This window comes from Euphorbia lathyris, chromosome 6 (genome assembly GCF_963576675.1).
Source record: "Euphorbia lathyris chromosome 6, ddEupLath1.1, whole genome shotgun sequence".
Taxonomy (NCBI): Eukaryota; Viridiplantae; Streptophyta; class Magnoliopsida; order Malpighiales; family Euphorbiaceae; genus Euphorbia; species Euphorbia lathyris.
Window position 1 is genome coordinate 52,367,787 of NC_088915.1, and position 5,183 is coordinate 52,372,969.

The 5,183-nt window shown below is 33.3% G+C and overlaps 1 long non-coding RNA gene across 1 annotated transcript; it reads left to right on the plus strand.

Moving 5' to 3' along the window:
- Positions 1-334: 334 nt before the first annotated feature.
- LOC136234159 (uncharacterized) lies at positions 335-4,409 on the plus strand. The gene is made up of 3 exons (XR_010691091.1): positions 335-581; positions 706-1,049; positions 1,569-4,409. It is a non-coding gene; the product is annotated as an uncharacterized lncRNA (long non-coding RNA).
- The last annotated feature ends 774 nt before the right edge of the window (positions 4,410-5,183 follow it).

The following is a 5,183-nucleotide window of genomic DNA, read 5'->3' on the forward strand; positions in this document are numbered from 1 at the left end:
TAAGAAATAAAATATCCGTGTTTTATAATAATGTCTCAAGTTGACCCAATTTACCAACTTTAAAGGTAAAATCACACCATTTTAAACGTTAAAGGTAAAATTACTTTTTTTTTTTTTGTAAACGTAGAGTTATTTTTTGTACACCTTATCCCTTGATAAAAAAAACTAAAACTAAAATAAAATTATTTCCTAGAAAATTATAAAGTATAAAAAACCCTTTTTGAGTCTCCATAAATAAATAAATATATATATATATATATAATTTACAAAAAAAAACCATTAATAAAGAAAAAATTAAAATTAAAATATGAGTATAAAAGCCATCTTTTTAACTCTCCCTCATTCACGAACCCTACCCTTCTCTCCATGTATGGCGCGGCCCCTTTCCTCTCTATCTCTCCAGCTCAATTCCTAATCCAATATCCAGCCACCTTCATCTGCTCACCTTTCATCGTCTTTGGCCCTTCTTTTCTTGTATTGGATCGCCAACTCGAACCATTGCAGGAACTGAGACACATCTTCAATATGCTTCTTTCTCCTCTCACTTTTACCTCTTCTGGTTAAGTCCTCTCGCTAAGTCGGTAAGTGAAGGTTGGTGGGTGAAAAGGGCCCTTAGTAGAGTTATGTTTTGGATCAGATCTTATTGTAGGCTTCAATGGCTTAATTTTGTGTAATTTTTTTGTTTTTTTTAATTCTTATTTGCAGGAAACTAAGATTGCAGTTGTTTTAGGAACAATCACAAAGTATATTGTTCTGCAGAATGACTTCCATAAACTCTCTGTATGTTCCATTAAATACTGCAGTTTCCATTTTCAGTGGCCCCATAAGTGGCTTAGTAGGGAAATCAAGCCTTATTGGAGTGGAAGGGTTCACAAATGATATTCAACTTGGACAAACTATTATCACCGTAGAGGAGTTTTTCAAAGCTTCTTGATTTCCTATCTCGTAAAGAAGTTGAAGCAGTTTTCCTGTTCCCTCCAGCTGTCGTTCAATATTCCCGGCTCACTGACCAGCTGTTGTGGCCTTCATATATTCTTCATAACGACTAGGTAATGTTTCTTTTTCTCTCTTAATCAAAGTACAAATTACAAGATCTACATAGTTGGCGTGGAAGTTCAGAACTTCCCTTTTTTGGGTGTTGGTCAGATGAATGTTGGAATCTTATTAAGTTATTTTGACAAACTTTTTTTTCTGTTCTTTATTGTTATCTCCTATGTGTTTGGGTAGTTATCAGAAAGTAACAGGAACTTATAGATATGAAGTTTTGCGTTGGTTTTATTAAATTAATCTGGGTTACCTGGTTCACTTTGAAAAAGTAATTAGTTAATAGTTACTATTAGGAATTTGTACTCTTTTTTAATTTTTTTTTTTTTTGTTAATTTGCTTTTGATGAAACAGGGTGAGTTGGCAATCGGTTTTGATTGATAGATACATAGCTACCTTATTATATATACCCAACTCTACTACTTGAAAACACAACTAACACTGCTTTTTGGTTCTTGTTTGTTGAGCCATGTCTGGTTGTTGTTGGGTTAAGCTTATTAAGACATTAACGTTGTTGTGTTCAGTTGGAATACTTGAAGCGACAAATGCAGGATCGGTTAAAGTTGGTAATATATCAAAGATAGAAGATGCTATCAATTTTCATTTATACTATGGTCACTTTTAAAGTTATCAAGAATGTTGTTAATGCCAAGAGCTACCTTCTTATTCAGGTTCTTTCTCTTTCTTTTTATTTCAAATAGCTCCATTATTATTATATCATCTTGACATTTTTTTAAGGGAAAAGTACAAAAATAAACCTTGTGGTTACACCCATTTTCGAACAACACCCATGTGGTTTAAAAGTTTGCAAAGTGGTACCATGTGCTTCATTCCGTTAGCAAACACATACCAAATTGACAAATTGACTAACGGTGTTAAAAGTCAAAGGGAAAAGAGTTAATTTGGTCCTTATATTTATCTATTTTTATAAATTGACCCCCTTATTATCTAATTATCACAAACAAAACCCAAAATAAAAAATAAAATTCAAATATACCATCTTCTCCATCTCTCTTTAATTTCTTATTTTTTTTTTCTTCTTTCTCTCTCTTCTCTCTTAATTTCTCTCTCTAAAATAAGACGGTTGAGAAATAATAGACTGGAACTCATGGAAGGAATCTATTCCAAACGGGGTCGGACTCAAGAACATCTCTGAACTTGGAGGATACCGTTGATAATCTGCAACTATCACGAGGACTCGTGGACGAGAAGATGTTTGCCATGATATCTTCCTCCGCCGTTCTCTCCACCCATTCTCCGGCTGTTCGAAGAAAGGGAGGGTGCTGCTGTTTCGAAGAAGGGGAGGTGTATGTGAACTAGTTTGATTGAAAAATATTACAAACTATTTGACATTTTTTGAGTCTGAATATCATATCAGAAAACTAATAAATTAATTAATTAATTGGTAAGAATTTCTAGAAGGTGGGGTTGTCTTCTCTTGTTGCACCCATCCTGGCTACTATAAAAATAGGGTAGCAGTTTTACAGTTAGCAAAAGAAAAGAAAATCGAAAACAAGATAGTGAATCTTGGAACTTCTCTTCTTGTACCTTGTGTTCAAGAATTAGCCAAAAACAAGGATGATATTACACACAGATATATTCAACACTATCTTGAAGATCAAAATGATGATGATGATGAAATTCCAATTATTGATTTGCATAGATTAGTTTCAGAGGCTTCTGAAATAGAGAAGCTTGACCATGCTTGCAAAGAGTGGGGTTTCTTCCAGTTGGTGAACCATGGAGTGATAGTGGATAAGATAAAGGAAGAAGTGAAAGAATTGTTGAAGCTGCCAATGGAAGAAAAGAAAAGATATTGGCAATATGCAGGAGGAGAAGTAGAAGGTTTTGGTCAAGCATGGCCAAAGCAGTTGAGATTTGGGGAGTCTGGATATCATATCAGAAAACTAATGATTAATTAATTAATTGGTAAGAATTAATTAATGGAGTATTTTATTATTTATTTATTTTAGAGAGAGAAATTGAGAGAGAGAAGAGAGAAAGAAGAAAAAAAATAAGAAATTAAAAAGAGATGGAGAAGATGGTATATTTGAATTTTATTTTTTATTTTGGGGTTTGTTTATGATAATTAGATAATAAAGGGGTCAATTCATAAAAATAAATAAATATAAGGACCAAATTAACTCTTTTTCTTTTGACTTTTAAATGGGTGTAACCACGAGGTTTATTTTTGTACTTTTTCATTTTTTTAAATTAAATTATGATGCTGAAAAAGATTAATTAGTGTATGAATAGAATGACTGAGGACGGCCACAAGGACAAAATATTGCACATCAAGGATAAGGTCCTTTGTCAAACTACTCTGCTGATACCTATTTCTTTCATTTATTACTATTATTTTTGTTTGCATATCAAATTTAATCTAAACTTACTTTTTAATGGCCTAAGATACAATTTAGGACCTCAATTTTTATCTTGCTCAATCGACATCTTTAGGAAAAATCTTGGATCTATCATTTAGGTAGGACCCGTTTGTTAATTTTATTGTTGTTATTGTCCCATAGAGAATGTGGATTGAAAAAGAAATCCTAGATTAACAAAAGAGGTTTGGTATCTGACTAAGAAGAAAGGGGAATGATACAACAAAGGCATAGATAGTTGTTTTGAGTTGGGAAAGGAGATTGAGATAGGGAAACACAACTGATGAGATCAAAAAAAGGAAAGATCATGAGAATAAGAAACTCAAGAGTGATTGTTGAAGGATCTAGCTTTGAGGTTCCAGTAAAAAAGGGTCGATATTCCAAGAATTGAGTCTCGACTACTCACAAGTATGATTCCCAAAACCTAGGCAAGCCCTTCTTATCAGAGCTAGAAGCCATTATCTCTATAACCCTCTAGATTTTGGTGGAAGGAGGAATACTTGTGGCATTCTTATTGACTTATGTGTTGTGTTGTGGGTAGAGAAAGAATACTCGGACAGTGAAACAAGTGTTAGTTTTAGGCTCCTTATTCTATGTGTGGCAGAAACACATGTTTTCATTTGGTCTTGTTTTCAGTTTTACATCTTCCAGGTCTTTTGCTACTGGTGAACAACATGAAAGCCAAAAGAAGTTTGATTACATGTTGTTCTGATCTGATCAGATTAAGGTTATTTCTTGCAACTGTTAATAAGAAAGGAAACGTGAAGAGAAAAAGACTTCAAATGATTTGAAAAAGCAAAGGAAGAGAAGAAAGAAGACAGAGAAGGCAAATCATACCCATAAAAATGACAAATCTGCAGCTGGTCAGTTTTTTATACACTTGAGCAGTACTATATATGTATCTTGATGCTGACATCTTTTTGTTAGGTCTATAATTTTCTTTTGTTACAATGCTTCAACTTGTAAATTTAATGTCATCATGAAATTGGCATCTTTTGATTTGTGTTTTAATATATATATATATATATATATTTGAGTTCCCTTCAATCCAAATAAAGTGACTAAAAGAAAATATAAAATTAATTGAAAATGATCTACAATTCCCGATGTATTTCCGTCGCATGATCCGTCACTGAATTATTTAAATAAATATTTTAAAAAATAAATCACCGACACATGTGGGTCGGTGATGTTGTCGGAATATCCGACGCAGGTCACCTACGAAAATTAGTCGGAATTACCGACACATAACGCCGACTACAATTTGTGTCGGTGAATTTTTTGTGTCGGTAAAAATTTCTCGCAGCAGCTTACCTACGAGGTCAACGCCGAGACAAGTGAATCTGTCGGAATTCCGTCGATGATAATGATTACCGACGCAAATTAGTCCATCACCGACGGATTATCGTCGTCGGTGATAGCGTTTTTTCTTGTAGTGTTATTTCTTCTCTGTTGATAATCTTTAATATGTAGTAATTGAGAAACCATTGTTAAATTTAAGTTTCGAGAAAGAAAGGTTAATGGCTTCTATGTATGAAAGAGATGAAATTAAACTTTAGGAAGGAATTAAATATACACTAGGAATGATGAATTAGGGTTTAGATGTATGGATTTGGTATTTATATTATAGAATAGGCAATCAAAAGATGAAAAACTTGAAATAAAAGGGTTAATTTTCATGATTTTGAAGTATGCTTGTCAGGACCGATCCTGAGATTCTAGAGGCATAGGGGCGAAGTACCGAAGGATGGCCTTAAT